Raw genomic sequence first — 18987 nt, 5'->3', positions numbered from 1 at the left:
CAGTTTGGATGTTCACCTTACTGGATCTGGATGGAGGTGGGGGTTCCTTGGACTTCCCACAGGGCAGGGAACCCTGGAGTGTGTTTCTAAGTGTGTTTTTCTCTTGAAACATTCAGGCTTACTGGGGTTAACGTGGGTACAAAGTCCCCATGGAGCAACGTCAGAACCTGATCTGAGTCTGAGTTTGACTAAGAAGCCTACCTTCATCCAGAACTGAATGTGGACTATTATTCTTAGGATTTAGCCATCTTTTTGTTCTGTGTTTATGGATCTCAAAACATGATAGCTTGCCAGAAATAATTGTGCCCTGCTGGGACCCAATGTCCCTGCTTCCTTGGAGTCCTATTTTGCCCAGAGTCCTGAAATGCCTGGGTCTTAGGTCTTTTCATTTAGTCCTAACTGGGTAGTGCCCTATGAGATCAGGAGCAACATCTCTCTCCCAAACCTCACACTGGCACCAGAGTGCTCCAGAACTATGCCATGAGTCATTTAATATTGGCATGGATGTCGCAAAGCTGAGGTCAACCACGAACCATCTCATAGTCTGACTCTGACTCAGCAGAAGCCAGCAGTGACATCCTGATTCTGGAGTGGCTGACCTCAACAGGCTCAGTCCAGATTCTGAACATGAGCCTGGACCCAGAGGCCTTGTTGAGTTCCCCAGGTACGGACCAACCACTTGTGTGTGTGTGCATCAACACTGCCTGGTGACTACACAGCACAGGCGATGTAGGGGAGGGAGCCAAAACTTAACTGGAAGGTCACTGTACAGCCAGCGCTGTCTGAGACAGCTTGGTGTTACTCAAGGTCTCGGAGGGCAAACACAGGCTGAGGGGCCCAACCAATTAGCAACTCATTAAACAAAACAAACCAAACACTTCTCCCAGACAGCAGAACAAGTGCTACAGAAGGCACAAAGACTAGGAAAATATGAAAATAAAAATCATAAAATCTGGATGCAGTCAGACCTCAGCACACAATGCTGTTTTTTTCCTCTACAAAATGCTAGGGAACAGCACTTTGGGATTTTTCTGTTTTGTGTTTGAGGAGAATAATGGTGTCCACCTTCTAACGTTGTCGTCAGAGCTAAATGAAATTACATGTGATGTGCTTAGCTCAGGGTATAGCGCACACACAAAGAAAATTAGTGAATAGCAGCATGCACTATTGTAGGCCGGAATCCCTGAGCTCAAGGTGAAGCATGTGGTAGTGTGCAAAATGAACCCAGGAGGATCCAGGGAATAGGAACCAAGGCCTCCATGGAGGCCCCCTAGCCATGAACTGCCCAGGCTATGATAACCTCAAGTGGTATGAACATAGTGTATGGAAAGCCCCCTGCTGGGGGGACTGGGTTCTGACTCCAGGTGATCATGGGTAGATTGTTCACCTTCTAGGACAGAATCCTCTATGACAAATGCTCCAAGTAAAGGTGTATGGACCACAGCATTAGGCCAACTGTGGATCTAGTCATACAGAAAGCCACAGGATTTCTGAGATGCATGGAATGTAATCAGTGTCTTTAGCCCACAACGATGTTGGAAAGGAGAAGACAGGTGTGGGGCATATTGGGGTCTGAAACCTGAATCAAACAGGGAAAAACTGAAGGGTGGAAGACCTTAAATTTGGCGTAGTATGCTCCACGGTCCCCAGTGGAGCTGGAGGGTGAGCTCCACTGGTGAGTTTGCTGGAGATGCCATTAGCTATATACATGTACTTCAGCCCTCAACAGACTTATCATGAGACCATCTTAGAGAACCTGAGTACTCTAAATATTCTAGCAATGTTATAGGTGTTGTTTTTATTCTTTTTATTCTTACACTGGTCTGCGAGATAAGGGCAAATACTCTCACTATGCTACAGACATGAAACTCAAGTTTCATCACTCAACCAAGTTCAGAAAGAAGCCATGGTGAAGCAAGGCTTTGGGGTCCAGACCTGTCTGACATCACAAACCTGTTCTGTCCTAACACCTGCTCCCTGGATGAATATTTACTTTGTGTGCAGAGAAAGCCAATAGGACCACATACAATTTGACCTTATTCCTTAAAGGTCTTTTCTGGACTTTCTGTCTAAGCACCAAGGTTCCAATACTGGTCTGGGGAGGGATTGGAGAGGACTCTACATGCTAGCTATTTTGGATGGCTGAGATCCATCCAAATTTCTTGGATGGTTCAATAGTAGCTGAGGCACAAGAGGGTTGGTGCAGAGAGGGGGGTTCACCAATGGGCAATCACAGTGGTATATGAAGAGGAGTGTCCATGACTAACCAGTATACAACACTGGACCTGGCAGAAGAGGTATTCCAATGGGGGAGGCACAATCTCCCTTTGGCCACTTTAAATCTATTGAAGTTGACAACAGATGTTAACCATCACACCTGGTGATGCATTTTTATAAACAAAAATGAGGTTGGAAAGAAAGAGTCTGGGGTGGGGATGCATGGCAATGACACTCTCTTCCAGGTAGCTTAGTGGCTCTTGCTGAGAGAATACAGACCACATGTTCCTCACTCCTAGCCTTCACTATCAGGGAACTTATTGGCCTGTCCATCATTTCAGATGGGAAAACTAACGTCTATAGTGGGTAACAGAGTTTCCAAAACAGGTGGAAATCAGAGGCAGGCTACAATCCATTAGAGTATGTCCTAGATTGTTGATAAAGAGAATTAGTGTGGATGGATCCTGTCACCAGAAGCAAGGTGAACTACAAAAGGTATCAACGTTAAGCCCATCAGGCAGAAGAGTTGTGATTACACAGATGCTAATGGCCAGCCAAGTGCACGGGGATAGCGATGACAGAGCTCTGGGCTGGGCAGTGGGAGGAGAAAGGTCAACACAGGAGTAGGATCTCCCCCTAAGGAAGAGGTTGGGGTTGGGGTCATCTAGGTAGACATAGCCTGCAATGGAAAGCTACAGGCAGAAACATGCATCAAGCTGCAAAGATGAGGGATCCTGATGTGGTGAAGACACTCCATCCCTAAGTCAAGCAAGGGCAGAGGTGTCCTAAACACCGCATGGCCAGGGCCCTGTAAGGATATGATTCTGGTACTCTTTGCACATCTATTGTAAAAGTCACTTAAGATTATTCTTGTAGTGAATGCTAATAAGAATGAGCTGTGGTGGGGAGAAAAGAAGAGATAAGAGGTGGAAAATCTTATATGGTAAACATAGACATAAAAAAGAACACAAAGTTTAAAACACCCAAAATCATTATTTTCAAGTCCAAAATATCCATGTAGATTAATTGACACACATCGACTTTAGGAGAAAACATTTTATCTTCTCAATTTCAAGTAGGAAACAGTGTCCTATATCATTGTCAACTTGGAATGTATATGAGTGTAAAAACAACAAAAAAAATGTAGATAATGCAACAAGTTCCAAAGGACAAAAATCCCACACACTCATAAAGTTTACAGTTGGCTAGGCTTACAGTACCGGCTACCTGTGGTTGGCGTACCCATGAATCTTAGAGAAGAACCTACTACTGTAATGTTTTTAAACCAGTCTAATTCCTAATCCACTCAGATACTTACCCACTTATCCTTATACCCACAGGTAAATGTAGTCCTCACCCATCACCAAAAAAAGTGTTTTTATCCAGCAGAGAGAGACATCTCAGGAAAGCCTAACTGATCAGAATACCGAGAGTAACTGAGCTTTGTGGTATCCTGTTCTAGAAACATGAAGAATAGATAGAAAGATTGGAGCAAACATAGGATAAGGACCAGGATGCCTGCTAAGGAACTGTGTCTCCTATATAGGACAGGGAGGCTGTGCCCATGAAAACTCAATAATACATTCACCCAAACAAGACCTGAGTAATCCCAGCACCAGTGGATGTGCTAATATGGGTGGGGAAAAAAAAATCTCACAGGGCCCCCAGCTCTTGATAAAGAACTACAGGCAATTAATGACTTCTGAGAAAGGGAGATTTAGTCTTTCCTAGTGATGTGCCTTAGAGTTATTTTTCAACACCAAGTGGTCATTTCTAAAAAAAAAAAAAAAAAACATGCATATGAGTAATATTAAGTGTTCATCAGACTGTGCTTATATATTTGCATGTATATGTGTGTGTGCAACAATAATAGGTAGGGTGGAAGAAAACAGTAAAGATAGTATATGAAAATAGAAGGAGGGCTTAGAGGTAGAGAAAGGGGAAGAGGAGTGGGGAACCAGCTACGGCAATGGGGATTCAAGATAAAAGTATGTCATACACGTCTGAGAAATATAACAAAACACACAAGTTTGTTCAATTAATAAATGGTAATAAAAAGAAAAAAATACAGTAATTTGAGAGGGGAAAATAGTCAGAGCAAAGAGTATAGTCATGAACCCGGAGAACCTTAACTGGGCAATTTCTTATGGAGGTTTTATTAGATAAGAAAAAAGAAAGACCAGGAAGCTGAGTTAGGAATTTTCGATTGAAATACAACCTGTAATATTATCAAGTAAGAGATTCTTTTTTTCTAGACAGGGTTTCTCTGTAGCTTTGGAGCCTGTCCTGGAACTCCCTTTGTAGACCAGGCTGGCCTCGAACTCACAGAGATCCTCCTGCCTCTGCCTCCCGAGTGCTAGGATTAAAGGTGTGCGCTACCACCGCCCGGCCAAGTAAGAGATTCTATCTTAGTTGTGTATAAGCAAGTCCTTTTCCTAGTGTAGGAGAAACGGTTTTCCTTTGTGTGACAAGATATAAAGATGTTGATTAATTTTTATTGTTTTCTGTTTTTTGAGACAGGGTTTTTCCTGTATATCCCTGGCTGTCCTGAAACTCACTCTGTAGGCCAGGCTGGCCATGAACTCACAGAGATCCTCCTGCCTCTGCCTACTGGGATTAAAGTTGTGTGCCACCACCACCTGGCTGATACACTGATTTTTTATGTGTGCATTGTATACTTTTTATCTTAAAATCAAAACATATGAAAAAAATCAAAACATATGGCATTAGAATAAACTACAGTTTATAAAAATTATCCATGGAATGTCTTACAAAAACCAGCTAGTGCCATAACCAGCATGGTCTTTCCATATTAATAGCAAACGACTTGGAGAAAGTGTGTGTTAGCCTTCACGGTACAAACAAATTGACAAACCAAATAACGCTAATCAGCTGCACTTGGGAAAAGCTACCGGAAAGCACATCCCATGGACAGGTAACAATCTGCTTGTGCGGATGCGTTTCCTGCTTTGAAGTTCTCACGCGTGAGCTGTTAATCCTCGCTGGCTTCCCCTCGCAGTGACTGAACAACACCCTTGCCCCAAATCAAGCATTATATGCTCAGGGAATTCAGGCTCATTTAATTATTAGCCTAAGTAAAATATAATTGTGCAATAAATCTGCAGGGAAGGAGAATAAAGCAAACAGCCATCTTCAAGGCAGAGAGAAATGACATTTGGATCAACTCCTGTCTTGGTTCATCTCACACAAGTCTCTCTTCAGTGGTATTATTCCTCGAGGTACTTGGATGCTATGGAGGATGGGGAGACGTTTACTAGCTGAGCTCTTTGGTATGACGTGTGCTGGGCTGAGGGTCAGAGGCGCTATTCTAGAACAGTCTCCACAAGGATACCATTATGTGCCTATGGAAAATACACATTTTCAGAAACCCCGTATAAGGGGCTGAAACAATAACTCGGTTGGTAAAGCTCTTGCCTTACAAGCATGAGGACATGAATTTGGCCCCAGGACCCTTTGTAAAACGCTGGGCATCGAAGTATGCTCATAACTGCAGAGCTGGAAAGGCAGAAACGGGAGACTTTCTGGGACTTGCCCATCAACCAGTCTGGCCGAGCTAGAAAACTTCAAGCCAATGAACGACCCTACTCAAAGGAGGTGGATGGAATTCTTAAGGGTAACACCCAATGCTGTGCTCTGGTCTCCGCATGCCACCTGGTGCACACCTTCATCCCCACACACACATACCAAGCATCCTCCATCCGTACTTTAAAAGTTCAGTTGAGGTGTTTTAGACCATGTATACACGCTAAAAGCAAAATAAACGTCACCCATAGCAGCAGCGTGGTTTCTCCCAGTCTCCTCCCTTCCAAACAAGGCCTGAGTCCGTCATCTCTTATCCGATGGAAACATCAAGGAAGACAGTCGAGACTGGCATATGCTAGTAGATCTAATTTCCTCCTGGCTCCACGGCCATATCTCCCTGAACACACCTAATCTCATCTAATTTGCTCTGAAGATTATCTCTAGCTGCTTTGCCTCTGAACTGCCATGGAGAGTCACTGCTGAGGCAGAGAGAGCCATCCTCGAGATCTCTGTTAACCCGGGCCACGCTCACCACCTTTCAGCAGAGCTAGCATTCATGGCTCTTCAGCATCTCGGCCACATACTCACCACCCTGCCTTTGTATCTCCCCGAAATCCCAGGAGACTGAGTAATACCTGTGGTTTCTGCTTTGATTTTGGAAGAAAGGATCCTCATATTACCTTCTGCCTGGAAGGCCTTGCTCTAATCAAAACGGCAGGATCCCACCGAGCTCACTTTCATCAGGGTAGTCTTTGTGGAGCCTCTCAACCTGAATTATATCTCACTATGCCAGAATCATGATGCTTCTCTTCTCCATCTCCACGGGCATTTAGAACTTTCAATATAATACTATAAATCATGTGTACACATCCATACGTCTTTATACCCTGCAAACATAGATAGGTTTGCACCCTGTGTACGTGGGTACACATGTCCACTTGTGTCATGGGCTGGGGGTTAGAGTTCAGTTTGCTTCTCCTGTGCAATTGCCCCTGTGCAATGACAATTGGATGACAATAACTGAATCCCAGGGTGAGAGTGGCTACTCTTTAGGAGGAGGGGAGCTAGCCCTTTGTCTACTGATGAACACACAAAACAGTGGGTACCTGAAAACCAACACAGAGCTTTATCCAGACATGAGGACTTCTGGGGTCTTATCCTTGGATTTGGTCTCTGGAACCATGAGAATGAAGTAGTCCTGAGACACAGTACTCTTTGGAGCATCCTGAGCAGACCAACTCAACAGACAATGTCTGAATCTAGTGTCATCATAGCCTCTTGGACGGTTGGTCATGTAACACTGTTGGTTCTTTTTACAACCTCTGCCTGAGTCTCTACCACATGTCAGAAAGAGGAATGGAGCCGGGCGTTGGTGGCACACGTCTTTAATCCCAGCACTCAGGAGGCAGAGGCATGCGGATCTCTGTGAGTTCGAGGAAAGCCTGGTCTACAAGAGCTAGGGACAGGCCACGAACCAAAAGATACAGAGAAACCCTAAAACGAAAAATCCAAAAAAAAAAAAAAAAAAAAAGAGGAATGGATAAAAATGGGAGAGAAGAAAGGATGTGCCAGCGAGTCATAGATCTGAGTCTAACTTGAAGTTTGCCCAAGAGATGACAAGCAGACATAGAAAAAAAAATTACAGCCAATCTCCTTAATTGAGACTCAGCTTAGCCAGGTGATCTTTAAGTGTAGTCACAGAAGGACACAGAGGACAGTACGCAATTATGCAAAAGCACTTAATAGAGAAAGTACAGGCTGGTCCTGGATACCCTGGCTTCCCCACCCTAAAGAAAGTGAATCATGGCCCTGGGTTCCTCGGAATCCCTAACCCAGTTTGGTCTGACACCTCGTGCTTCTGGGTCAGTATGAGGATGCAGATGTTGCTGGGAGTAAGCCCAACACCCTTGTCCTGTCCATTGCTTCACTCCTGTCAGAGTTAGTAACACCTGCCACTGTTCAAGTCTCACCCTTCCTGGACAGTCCCTATGGCTGCTTTAGGCCCTCTTCTGGCACATGTGGCAACTCTTGCGGTCTGGTCAGGTGGGAAAGCTCCTCAGGCCACCCAGGCTCCTCTCTGCAAGACTGCGTGAGAGTGCATGTGTGTTGGCATCTCCTGCCTTACAAGCTGACACCGCGCATATAAATGCATGTTTGTGGATCCCTGTCCTCCATGCATTATGCCTCATGTAAAGGGTTTTGATGTGTAGTGAGCCGATCATAGGTGGCATTTCTTGGTTTTGTCTCAACGGTTTATACCAGGTCACAAGTTAACACTGTGCCAAGAATGCAGGGTTTTAAATTTAGCATTTTAAGGAAGCCCCAAGTAAAACTGTCGGACACCCAGACAGAGCACACTGAGCCTGGTTCCATGGAGCTCTCCATCTGCTCACTGTAGCCGTCAAAAGGCAATTACTGCATAAGAGGAGGGAGGATCATGCTCACGAACAGTGGTATTCATGGGACAGGCTAAAGGGCTCCGTCTCCTCCCAACACCAGGAAGTCATCTCTTTTATTCAAATGTTACTTAATTTCATATATTTTATTAAATTTATGTATGTATTGTGTGTGTGTGAGAGAGACAGACAGACAGACAGATGGATAGAGAAAGAGAGAGTAAGAGAGACAAAGAGAAGAACAACAGACAGAGAAAGAAGCAGAAAGAGAGAAGAGAGACAAAGAGAGGGAGAAAGACAAACAGAAAAAAAGGGAGAGTAAGAGAGAGACAGAGAAACATGGATTAGGAGAGAAGGAGATAGGGAGGGATGGAAGAACAGACAGATAGAGAGGAAGACAGGCAGAGAGAGACAAAAGAGAAAGGCAAAGAGGCAGGGAGAGGTCACACACATACATACACACAGAGATCGTATGCATACACGCCATGGCACACTGCGGAGGTCAGATGACAACCTTTTCATGGTCCTCCAAGGATTGAATTTAGGTAACCAGTGAATAAAAACCATTATCTTGCTAGCTCCTAGATTCTTCATGCCTCGGTTTGCTCTTAGGCTGTGTGTGTATGAACTTCTGGAGAGTTCCAGGAAGCTACATGCAGTGATCACCCTGACCCACACCACTGGGGCCTTTCTGTTCTGGCTTCTGGAGCTCATACAGCAAAAAACTAAGGCTGGGGTTTAAGACTGGAAATGATTCCCTCCCAAGTCTGGAGGGTAGAAGGCCAAAACCCAGGCATGAGGTGATCTGAACCTTGGTGATTGCCATGCATGACTTACAGATGGCACCGGCCCTGTGTCCTCACCTTTGGGGAGAACCTGCTGGGTCATGCTCCATGTCCAGGCTAATTGCCAAGGTAGTCACAGTAGAGTGTGACAACTTCTCCACAGGCAGCATTGGGGGGACACACAAGTCAGATGCAGTGTGGCCCTTTTAGCCCCTGGCATGCTTGGATAGCTCTACCAGAGGTGGTGTCAGATTTCAGAGAAATTCTGAGATTGCAAAAAGCTTCTGTGACACATGGGGACACACCATGTGTGACAAATTTTTGCAAAGTCACGGGTGTGAATTACTTTTCTCCTTGCTGTGAAAAAAGGACTTTGAGTCTGTCATAGAAGACAGGAAGTAGAGCAAAGCCATAACAGAACAGGGCTTGGCAAGACAAAAACCCTCAAGGACACATGACAAGTGACCTACTTCCCCCAGCCAGGCTCTGCCTCCCGGTTTCCACCACTTCTCAATCTTCTGCGTGGAGAATTACCTTACAGATCTCTTCAGTGTCTCTCAGTCCAGCCAAGGTGGCAGGTGCGAGAAACCATCACACCTGGCTTGGTCAGTTTCTGGCTTCACAAATGCCCATGAGCCCCAGTGAAGCTACAGATGTTCAGAGGACCTGCTCCCTGGACTTTACTGCAAGGTATTCCTCTGCTATGAGCCTGCTATCCACCTGTCCTGACATGGCCTAGCCTCCTGCACCTTGGAGACCCAGGAACCATCACAGCAACATTGTTCACATGTTCTGCTGACCGCCTTGCCCTGAACTGTGGCTTCCTTCTGGAAACACTGTACATAAGGTTTCTTCTTCTTGGTACCTCTTCTTGCTCTGTGCCAAGAGGATGAGGCTCTATTCCCTTACACTCCAAGCCAGCAGGCACCTTGCCTCTTGGTCTCCTTGTCTGGAGTTTCGGTGCCCAATGCTCTGAAATAGACCTGTGCCCGCATGTTCTTGCACCTATGTGGCTCCTGGCCTGTTCTCCCGCTGTCAGACACATGGCCGAGGTGATAGCTCAACCCTGTCACTACTAGTGCTAGACACACTATTTCCCTTCAGCCACATTTCTCTTTCCATCTTGGCCCCCAGATCTGAGCTCCCTTCTCCTCAGGACCCTAATTCATCACCTTTGCCCCCTACAAATATATCTGGGGAAGAGGGAATCTCACTTGAGAAAATACCTCTGTAAGATTAGCCTATAGACAGTCTATTAGGCACTTTCCATATTAACGATTGATGTAGAAGAGCCCGGCCTATGGAGGTACCTCCAGGGAAGGTGATCCTGCATAGCATAAGAAAGCAGGCTGATAGAGACAAAGAGCAAGCCAGTAAGCAATGTTCTCCCGTGGTTTCTATTTCAGCTCTTGCTTCTGAGTCCCTGCTTTGAGTCCTTTCCTTGACTGTCTCTTAGTGAAGGAATATGACCTGAAAGTTGTGACCTAAAACAAGCCCCTTGTTCCCCAACTTGCTTTGGCTCGTGGTGTTTAATCACAGCAATGGAAACTGGGGAAGACACGTCAGGAAAGTTGCTCCATTCCTTGAGGCCAATCCAGCTACACTCTTCTCTATTTGGGCTATTCCCATTGTAGCCTCCACAGTCACCACTGTGGGCAGTGCCAGTTTTGTCCCAGGTACAACCATTCCAGGCTGGGCACTCTGTTGGAATCTGAGGTAGCTGAAATAATACACTCACACCCTTGGCCCCTGTCTGAAGATCCTCTATCCCATCCCTGACATCCTGCCAATTCCTCCTAGCTAGTCTGATATGACGTTTGGACCCCTACCATCTCTGAGAACTCAACACTGAGTCTTTGTTTGGTTGTTCAAAAATCCCAGTCTGTACCACCAGTATTTTCTGAATGTCACATTCATGGCTATCTCCAGCATCTCTGTCAACTACATTAGACTCACCTGGGTGGGCTTTTCTTGCTTCCTCTGCCTTCTGCAAGTTGTTCCTCCTCCAGTCAACTGCCTCTTAGCAAGCAGGTTCCATCTTTTCTTTTTGACTCCTCGACCACTGGGAGAGCCAACCAGTAAAGCCACCATCACCTGGAGTGCTCCCACCATCACCTGGACTGCTCCTACCATCATCTGAAGTGGAGTGCTCCCACCATCACCTGGACTGCTCCTACCATCATCTGAAGTGGAGTGCTCCCACCATCACCTGGACTGCTCCTACCATCATCTGAAGTGGAGTGCTCCCACCATCATCTGGAGTGCTCCCACCATGATCTTGAGTGCTCCCACCATCATCTGGAGTGCTCCCACCATGTCTGTCCTTATCTACTTCCACCCTTGTGTAGAATCTCACTGTCTCTGGGGCTACAGTTCTGTCCGTTTCCCTCTAGTTCTTACTCCTTATCTATTCCCTCCCTACCTGCTGCCAGGGGAGCCTCTCAAAAAGCCCATTCCACAGATCACCGTAGGTTCTAGGCCTTCTAGGGACTTGCCTCTCCCTACCGCTCGCAGCCTACACCCACCCATTTGAGGACACTGGGGAAACTGTGCCAACTGCTGCCCCTATTGCGTTTTTCATCTCTCCTGCAGCTCCTTCTAGTCTGCTCCCTTGTTTCTGGAACACTACAGATACTGGCTTGCCTCAGGACCTTGGCCTGACTTCTTTTCCCACGTGGACTCTCCTCAGATCTCGACAAAGCTGTCTGGGACACCTGGTCAACCCCAGGCCTCCGAGGCTCACTGTTTTATTTTCTCCTGAACTCTATCTCTGTCAGGTAGGCTTTTTCCCAGGGCACCTCTCCCACCTGACCCCCGCGGCACACTCCCTCTGGCCTACTTCATTCTGCATGGTCTCAGATCACGTGCATTAATTAATGCGTGCACTTGATGTGCCCTCTCGAAATGCATCTGCTAAAATGTGTTTTCCTTAGAGGCAAGCGCTGGGTTCTCTTTTCGCTCTACACTTAGAGTTTGGGATACAAGCTTTATGATTATTATTTTTTTTCAAGCAAAGGAATAAACAAGACTGATAATGTCCAGTCATTAAAAAAGAGTTCAATAGCCAGCAAAAAGACAGGAATTAAAAACAGGCAGTTACTATTGACAAATAAACTTTGTAATATAGAAGCAAGGCATGACATGGGTGGTTCAGCTCTGTGGGAACTTAAGGTCCCTCCTATTCCTACAGAACCTAAGGATAGAATTTTCCAGCTTTTAAAATGTATGTATGTGCTCCTGGCCTGGACAGAACACTAGAGCTGACCCTGTTGGCAGAGGCATGGGTGATCTGGTCCGGAGGGTTAGAGAGTGGGTTAGATGATCACACCTCCTTTGTCTGCCATGTCATGGTGAGGGTGAGGGATAGATGCCCTCCTCCCCTCACCCCTGCCATCTGTGGTGGGTGAGGGAGCTGACCCTCCCCCCTTACAGCTGCAGCACTCGGAAAAGTGAACCCTGCACCTCACTTGGGCCGAACAGTAGAGCTCACCCTATTGATGGGAGCTGCGGGGGGGGAGTGGCGGGGTGAATTGCCCCAAGAATGTGAGCATGGCAGATCTGGCCCCAACCCTCATCTGCCATGTGGTATTGTGGGTGGGGAAAAATGCCCCCCCACCACGCCTCTCACTGCCTGTGGCAGGTGGGAGAGTTGGCCCTGAGGTCGTAAGAGCAGGAGAGCTGTATCTGCCCCCCCACCAACTCCAGCACTTGGGATACAGGCCTTCAGGATAACCCAACTGTGTTGCCCAGGCAAGGCGTAGGTGTGGGAGAGCAGACCCCTAGGATGAAAAAGCAGAAGAACCAACCCTGCTTTGTGCTCGCCATGCTGGGGAGCTCCCCCTGGTGGTGAAGACAGGGAAGAGCTGTCTGGCTGACAAAACCCTTGCAACCACCCAGGCCCAGAACCAGGGTTATGAGTTGGCCCACCCCAACATCCACCCAGTCTTTGATCTGTGGGAATGCATGAAGGGACCAGCCCTGCAAACCCAAAGCTGCAGGATCTCCACCACACAGCAACAACTGAATATCTAAGAGGAGTCCCAGTGAGGGCCCAGCGTGGATAGTGTAGTAGAAACCAGAGGCCTCTGACCAGGTTGCATTCACTCTGCAATGAACACTTACTTGCACATAAAGACATATGGATTAAATGAAATGTATGTATGAGAAAAATTATGATGCTGCTCCTCACTAGGAAGTGGTCCCCTAAGGACTGGTCCTTGCCCATACACTGGCATAGAGTGCGTTCCTAGAGGAGGCAGAAACACTACACATCAGTCCCCAGAGCTACACAGGGATGCTCCGGATGCACCTGCCCAGGGCAGCGGCCATAGGCATCTGCAGAGCTCTGGAGCAAGTGTTCTGAGCACTACAGCTAGCCTGCAGAAAAGTTTGACGATCGCTAGGGAGGGAATCTGGGTTATAAGCAGGGAAAACAAACCTGGAAGAGACAACGGTGTCACTGCTCTGTGAGCACCAGGAGGTGAGAATTATATAACAAAACTTTCCATCCACCCACTCCTGTGGTTGGAAATCAGAAGGCATTCTTGCTGGTGGTTTAAATATTTTGCCTCTCAGAAAGTTTTTTGAAAAAATCCCCTGATGGCTTAGGGGATAAAGACAATTGCAGCCAAGCCTGACCCTAGGACCCATGTGGTAGCAGGGAGACAGACAACTGATTTCTGCAAACTGACCTCCAGCCTCCACAGGCATGCCCTGGCAGGCATGCACGCACACACACACACACACACACACACACACACACACACACACGTGCATGCACACACCAAATGTAACAACAACAAACTTAAACAGTATCAAGACATACTAGAACACTAACCACGTGATTATGGGATGAGCACAAAAGCCTGGGACTCAAATATAGATCTTTCTCTGTGCAAACGAAAAGGAGGAAGGCAAGCCTGAGGTAAGACCAAGAAAGGAAAGGGGGGAGGGGAGGAGCCTATTGAATTTTAAGTACTCACATGTCATTGGAATTTATTTTCAATATGAATTCATTTTTCTTCGAAAACCCTAGTACAGGGGAAGGGCCACCCTTAATTACCGTGTGAAAGGTCCTGGTTTCTATTTTCAGACTTGGATGCATTTTGTTCCCAGAAAGCTGAGCTCAATTTTTTATTTATTTATTTTTTGTTTCCAAAGTAATTTCTTTCACTAGGGGGAATAGTCTGAGAAAGGAGGTCTCATGTAATTAAAGCATTTTTTTTTTTAAGAAACAGTCAATATCAGCACCACCAGCACAGGTGCACGGACCGCATGAGTGCTAAGGATGCTACCATGCTGGCCTGCCATACATGTAGATCTTGCTGAAGCCTCCTCTCCTGCCAGCTCTCACATCGTCCTGCCTATCCACTGAAAGATGGAATGCACAGATGCATGAGAATGCTTCAGAAGAGTTTCCCACAAGGGGGTGATGATGCTAGGCATGGCTAGGCCCAGGGGTCACCCCCTGAGATCCCCAGAACCCCTCCTAAGAAACACCTGGCAAGCTCAGGGACAGGAAAGGGGACAGGAAAGCTATCCCACTAGAAGCACTACAGTTTTGGATAGAGAACAGTGGGGGAGTTGCTGTTCCACACAGGACAGCAGCTCCAGGAACACATACATGTCACCATAGTGAACTTGAGCTCTGTCTTAAAGGAGGACTGAGCAGGATGCTCAAAGGCAGGTGGCTATGCAGGTGTGAGTGTGTGCATTATCGCATGCAGGTGCAGCTGAGCCGGTCTAGACAGTGGATTTGTGGAGCTGTACCCCCGGCTTCTGCATTGTGGTTGCTTCTGCTTCCACTAACAGAATACCCCAAAGTCCAGCACCCCAGTAAAGAGCTATGTGGATGTAGTTGAGGTAAGAATCGCAAAGCTTGGGGAGGGGATGTGGCATCCTTGAGGTCATAGTAGGGACCAAGCTACTTTTGCCTGCTGGTGTTGACAAGATTCGAGCATCAGATTCTATCTGTCCTCCCTGCCCTCCAGGGCCTTCTCTTTGTTCTCACTATAGACAGTTTCCACTTCCTTTGCTTTCCAAATGCCTGTTAGACGAATTTCCGCAAATCTGACGCAGACATGCTCCCCATGGCCTCCTATCAGCCCGTCCTTCTGGACCGATTGTCATATAACAGCACAATTCCTGTTCCGTTTGTTCCCCTTGCTTCCAAGTCAAGGGAAGGTCTCAGCCACCCCTCTCTGCCTGCACTCCCAGCATCTTGTCCTTCAAAGCCATGCTAAACGATCCTGTCCTCACTGACTGCCCTGCCTATCCATGGCTGTGACAGACTGCGCTTGACTCAACGGTGGTGTTTCCTGTTTAGAGGGGCTTCCCACACCACAGCGCACCACAGACACTGAGCACATGTGCTGACGGGGAACGCAGCCTAACAGGAACAGAACGACAACTGTTCCTGTTCATCAGAGTCTGCTGTAACCATTGTCTGTCAGGCACAGAGCATATAGGGCACGTGACTCGTCTCCCCACACACCTCCTCTGAGAGCACCTGCCTACCGCATCTGTCATGCATTTCCCACGTACCACCACCATGGCAGAGTGAGGGCCAAGTTGCAGGTGCCCATGTACGGCCCCCTGTTCTTCCTATCAGAGCCATTCAGCTGCCGCGACACAGATAAGGCAGCGCTTGAATTTTACAGATATGGCAGCTGCTAATTAATAAAGTCTTTTTACAACGATGGAGAGACAATCTGATGAATTCAAGAATGGAAGCTCCGGCAGACAGTCACGTCAGGGTAGAGACACCACTGCCTGCTAATGTCTGCTCCTTTGCTTCTTCCCAGACACCTTACCATCACCATGGTCCTCATGCCCCTAGGACTGCTGTGTTTTCCCTAAGTGTAGCCTTAGCTGCTGACCTGAGAACCAGAACTTTGAGGGGACTGAATTCCACCTCCACACTCCCTCAGCTCACAGAGACATGGCTTCCGGCTCCTATGCCGCCCTTATTCTTCCTCCCTCCCTCCACCTGACTGCTCTTCCTACCAGTTCAAGAAACAAAGCTTGTTTAACCCACACCCTCCTTAGAAGCCCTCCCTGGACTGTCCGTCAAGATCAGCAAGCCTCTCTAGAGTTCTGGGGCTTAGCGAGGCACACGGCATTCACGATCTGCATTTTGTCTTTATCTCATACGCTAAATTCTAATTCATTGGCCGGTATCCTTAATCCCTACTCATCCACTGGCCCTCCACATCTGGTAATGATTTCAGCAGAGCAGTTCTCAAAAGTGGCCCTTGGGAAAACTGTTTTCTTTTGTTTTGTTGTTTGTCTGTCTTCTACAGCAGAAAGGATAGCAGCTTCATAACCTGTACAAGTGACCTTATATCTGAAAGGGAGAGGAGCCGGAAACACTCAGGTGCCGCTCCTGTAGGCACTGGCAGCTTCTCAAACCTTCGCTTTGCTGATGAGTGAACAGGAAGAGGCTGTTCACTTTTTAGGGGCGTAACTGGTAAATTCCCAATTCTGGCTCCATTCGCAGAATAGCTGAGAGAGTTTTAATAGTATGTGAAAGACTAGTAATAATAATAATAATAATAAAGAAATGAGCATATTACTACTCTTCTTAGATTATAAAAGGGTTAAGAAGGAGTTCATAGCATAATCATAAGAAGTAGAGTTATGTTCTTTGCAAGGAGAAATTAATAAAAATTAAAGACAAATGTTTAAGAGAACAAGGCAGTGCTGTGACTGATCATTCAACCCAAACATCATGGTTTGGGGAGAAAATCCCTAATTTATCTTCAATAAGTTGTTTTTAAAATACAAAATAGAAAATTAATTTTTCAAAATACCACTAGACATCTATCCAACATAACACATGGAAGCAAGTTCTTTGTTAGTTTAATTCCTCATTTGACTTTAAAATGTAAAATAAATTAGCCCAAGAGAGAGAAAGTGAACACACAGGTCCCCACCTGTATCAGAGGCAAGATAGCAGCCGTATGTAGTTCATCTGTAGTTTGTATGTGATGTGGACCTACTGTGTGTACATACAACATGTTACACACATCAACTCCTGCATGCTCCATACAACCTTGTGGTCTCCAGATTCATTTGATAGATGGGGAAACTGAGTCTCAGAGAGGACACTGATCCCAGATTCCTATGTAGAAGACCAGGTTTTCCTGCATCACCTGGTGCCAACAGATGTTTCTGTTATGACCACATGATTTCTCAGTCACTAAAATGTTTTCATATGAAAAACTTTGAAGAAACATATATATAGACGGAAAAACAATAAGCCCCACAAACCCTTTGGTGAGCTCCAGTAGTGTCAGGGGACCAAGGCCACATGTGGCTATACATCATATTCTAGAACCACATCCTCGTGGAAGTAAATTCCAGAAATCATATCATTATATCCTGAAATGTTGCAAAAGCAACTTCAAGCATGTAGACTTTATCCTTAAACACAAACAGGGTAAGGGCAATAAACAGTACCCAAAAATCTACATATTCTGTAATATAGTGAAGAGATCTACAATAGCTACGGCTTTAAGTTTTAGGACAAATGTGATGTACTAACCTAATGTCTCCTGGCTACAGTATATATGTGTTCCATAAAAGGAAAACAGGGAGGCAGTAGGAAGTTAAAAGTAAGGTGTCCTTTTAAGCAGAGTCAAAGAAAAGTAAGACAGACAAGACACCAGGCAGTGGCTTCAGGCAGCAAGCAGAGCCTCCTCTTTTCTAAATTGTCCTTCCTCATCACAGCCCCCTCTACCTGTGATGTCCATGAGAATTGCTTCTTGCCACACTCTGAAGTACTCCTCAGGGCATCGGTCCCCTCTCCCAGCCCCCAAGTCTGTGTCCCCATGATGGGCATCAGGAGAGTCAATGGGTCATGTCATCTCATCCGCACTTCAAGTCACAGTGGCACAGGAGGCTCCACTGTTTTCAACCCCCTTATCTGTTTGCTTTTGTGAGCATGATGCTGTAGGACTCCTGCAGGCTCTGGCAGACACCTGAGCCCTTGGACGATGAGCTGAAGCTCACAGCAGCATGTACTTTCCCTGTATTCCAGGGCTGCTCCCGAGTGTGACCATTGCACGGAGTGTTGTGGGAAACATCTGGTCACATGTGCAGAGCACTGCCATCATTTAATCACTGAACATGAGCAACCAGGAAGAAGAAGAGGAGTGGCTTACATGGGTATCCGAGAAGGACGGGTCTACTAGATGAAACACAGATGGGAATAAGCAGCCAAGACTTTTGTCTTGTTTGGTTTGAGAAACGGTCACAGAGCAAAACTTGATGAAATCTCAGAATGGATATCTTGCACCATGGAAAAATTATTTTAGAAATGCATTTATTAATACAGAAAGACATGGGAAGTAAAGAAGAAAATGTATAGAATGACATAGCTCGATATAAAATTACACATGTAATCACTAATTATAATATAAAATTATGCATGTAATTCTAAACTAGTATTAATGGTAATTACAACTGAACTGAGGTTCTCAGTGCTTTATTGTTTAAGTCATTTTAATATCTAATTTTTCTATTGTGTGTATATTAATCATGTAAAGAAAATCATTTTTTTTTTTTTGTTTTTCGAGACAGGGTTTCTCTGTGGCTTTGGAGCCTGTCCTGGAACTCGCTCTGTAGACCAGGCTGGTCTCGAACTCACAGAGATCCGCCTGCCTCTGCCTCCCGAGTGCTGGGATTAAAGGCGTGCGCCACCATCGCCCGGCTTTTTAAAGACTGTCTCTCTAGCAATTTGATATCAATGTAAACAGCACTATTCCAAGGACAACTGTGGACGACAGAGATCTCCAAAGTAAGGGGAAGTGAAGACACAACTCTCTCAACGAGTATGATTTTTGAAAAATTAAAAATGAATTGTGCAGTAAACAAAAAGCTTTTCAAGCCTGAGAGACTGAAAGGTCTCTTCCCTTCTCACAGCTTTGATGAGAAGTAAGTGAGTCTCACAGATAAGAACAGTGCTGTGCATTTTCATCCTCAGGCTTAGTGAAGAAGGCAGAATCCCAGAGGCCCCAGCTATCCACCACGGAGTCACCATGGGG

The 18987-nt window shown here is 46.2% G+C and overlaps 1 protein-coding gene across 17 annotated transcripts in view; it reads right to left on the bottom strand.

Moving 5' to 3' along the window:
- Myt1l (myelin transcription factor 1 like) overlaps positions 1-18987 on the bottom strand; it is a 394778-nt gene that overhangs the window by 336933 nt on the left and 38858 nt on the right. The window lies entirely within an intron of this gene.

The sequence above is a fragment of the Microtus ochrogaster genome, linkage group LG3 (assembly GCF_000317375.1).
Source record: "Microtus ochrogaster isolate Prairie Vole_2 linkage group LG3, MicOch1.0, whole genome shotgun sequence".
NCBI classification, from domain to species: Eukaryota; Metazoa; Chordata; class Mammalia; order Rodentia; family Cricetidae; genus Microtus; species Microtus ochrogaster.
This window is presented reverse-complemented; position numbering and strand designations above follow the sequence as displayed.